This window comes from Apis dorsata, unplaced genomic scaffold (genome assembly GCF_000469605.1).
Source record: "Apis dorsata unplaced genomic scaffold, Apis dorsata 1.3 scaffold_251, whole genome shotgun sequence".
NCBI lineage: Eukaryota > Metazoa > Arthropoda > Insecta > Hymenoptera > Apidae > Apis > Apis dorsata.
Window position 1 is genome coordinate 152,140 of NW_006263529.1, and position 2,636 is coordinate 154,775.

Genomic DNA, 2,636 nt, shown 5'->3' on the forward strand with positions numbered 1-2,636 from the left:
TTATATTATAATACACATAGAAATCGTCTCTCTTAGTTAGATCTTGACAATTATTATGGAATTTGATTAATCGTTCGTCGTTCCTTTTTTTTTTTTTTTCCAAATATTTTCGCACGATTTCCGAGTAGTAGATTCACTTTTCTTCTAAGAAACAAACGTAACCGTTTCCTTCTCCATATTATTTTATTTCTGTTCTTGTTGAAAAAGAAAAAAGAAAATAAAAAAAAAAAATTAAAAAAAGAGAAAACTTCGCTTCGTGTTTCGCGTGTTTATTATTTTAACTTTAAACTGTGAAGAAAAATTGAGAAAAAAATGACGAATAATCCGAGAGAAAAAAGTTTTTTCTTACTTGTCAAATACGGAAAATAAAATTTTAAACATTTGATCCTTTTAGTACATCTTAGTATGGTCTGACACCGATCTTATGCAGTTTTATAGTTAAAACCCTTTAAGATAATTCTCTCGAGCATTCTCTAAACAGTAATCGGATAGCATGTGAATAGATGTTGAACATTTAGCCGTCATATAGCACCGGGAAATCTATATTGATTATAGCCATTCAGAGAATTATGATAGTTAGACAAATGAAATGAATATAACTTACTATGTGTTTGTATAATAATACATACATATTAATAAATGTATTATATACACACGTCTTTACTGTTAATCCGCTGCATAACGCTGCTCTTTGTCTCTCAATAGTCTTGTACAAACCAGAGAAAAGGAGAGGGAAAAAAAAAAAAAAAAAGAAAAAAGAAATAAAAGAAAAACATACGTACACGTTACACGTTTTCTCTTTACCTCTTTGTGTTGTTTCTCCCTTTTGTACCAGGCTCTCTCGTGCGTATTTAAGGCCCACTATCATAAAATTTTTTAATTCTATTATTATATACTATCTCGTATGTTATATTAAGCAAGCATATGTTTTGTATGCCTAAAAAAAAAAAAAAAAAAAAAAAAAAAAGACAACTTGACTTCGTTACGAACAACACGACGATGAATATTTTTCATTCGATTCAAGAAGAAGAAAGTTGAAAAGAAAAGAAAAAAAAAAAATAATTAAATATCAAAATATGTTTTCCAAACGAGTTGAACAGATAAAGATTATTATAAATAATAAAAATCTACGTCGTGTTGCGCGTAATTAAAAAAAAAAAAAAAAAAGACCACCTACACCACATACTATCGCTCACGCTATTGTGTTGTAGATGATTTAATGGAACTTGTCGTTTTTTTGACATACACATTCCTTTGTATATTTTTTTCTTTTTTTCCTGTATCACGTGTGAAACCAATAACCATGAATTCAAATACCAAAAAATGGCTGCCCGCCATTGATGACAGACGTATATTATACACAAGTATCAAGAATATATACGACACTTTGTTCGAATTTTATTGTTCGTTTTTTTTTTTTAATCGTTCGTATTATCCTATTTCGTTATTTTATAAATATATATATTATATTATATATTATATATCGCACACACGATTATATTTTACAATAATGGCCGCTAAGAATTTACTCTTTTAATCCCTTATTGCATAAGATCGATTAGATAAATTCTTTCTTCCATGCTGCATATTCGTTTTTTTTAAAATTAAAATACTCCGCAAAAATATTGTTCCTCGTTTTCTCGCATCTTTGTATTTGTTGCAAATTGTTGAAACGCAAAATATGGGATGCAGATATATTTTCTTTATATCATAAAAAATAAATCGTCGACAATCACGTTCGTGTTAGAGATGTAAACCTGTATGTTGTTATCCATCTCTTCTTTTCTTAGATATACCAAACTTCTTTTTTTGCGAAAATTTGTATATATATATCCTCGTATTTTGAACGTATTTCCGCTTCCGTTTTCCACCATTTCGTTAACTTGTTTCGAAGGTGATTTCGCTTTTGTAGGATTTCTTTTCTTTTCCTTTTTTGTGTCGCTTTTCTTCGCAAGATTTTTTAAACCGATTTGTAATCATTTCACGAACGAAATAGCTCTCCCGAGCTTTTCGATGGGCAGATACCTCGCCTGTCTTTTTTTATTAGGACGCGAGATAACTCGTCCGACATTGTATCACGAGATATCGTTCTTGTTCTCGCTAAAAATATAGCGGCATCCTTTATTTATTATCCCTCCGACTCCTTCCCTTCCCATGGACGAGGTATCTCATAAATTTTAAAAATTAATCAAAATTGTTAAGAAATTTTTCCATTTTAAAAAATTAATATATATAAAATAATAATATAAATAAAGTATTTCGTAATTTTATTTATAGATATTATTTGTAGATATTCTAATAGATAAAATTTATATATTATAAATTTATTTATAAATTATTTATAAATTTATATATTAAAATTTATATATTATAAAATAATTCTAGTAGATAGAATTTTAGTTATACGATATATTAGTATATCGTAATTTTACGTAAAATTATATGTTTTACGTAAATATTTTTAAGTATTAAGTCGTCTAAAGCAGAGAAGGGATTGATGGACAAACTCGTAACGTAACAATTGATGAAAAACAATTCGAGAATCAGGGTGCAATGGTTTTGTAGAATTTTGCTCTCCAGCAGATATCTTTTTTTTTTTTTTTCCTCGATATTACATTATTTCTGAACTGGCTTCG

The 2,636-nt window shown here is 28.1% G+C and overlaps 1 protein-coding gene across 12 annotated transcripts in view; it reads left to right on the forward strand.

Moving 5' to 3' along the window:
- The window catches only part of LOC102674389 (glutamate-gated chloride channel), a 35,030-nt gene that overhangs the window by 14,150 nt on the left and 18,244 nt on the right, over positions 1-2,636 (forward strand). The gene's annotated exons all lie outside the window — the stretch shown is intronic.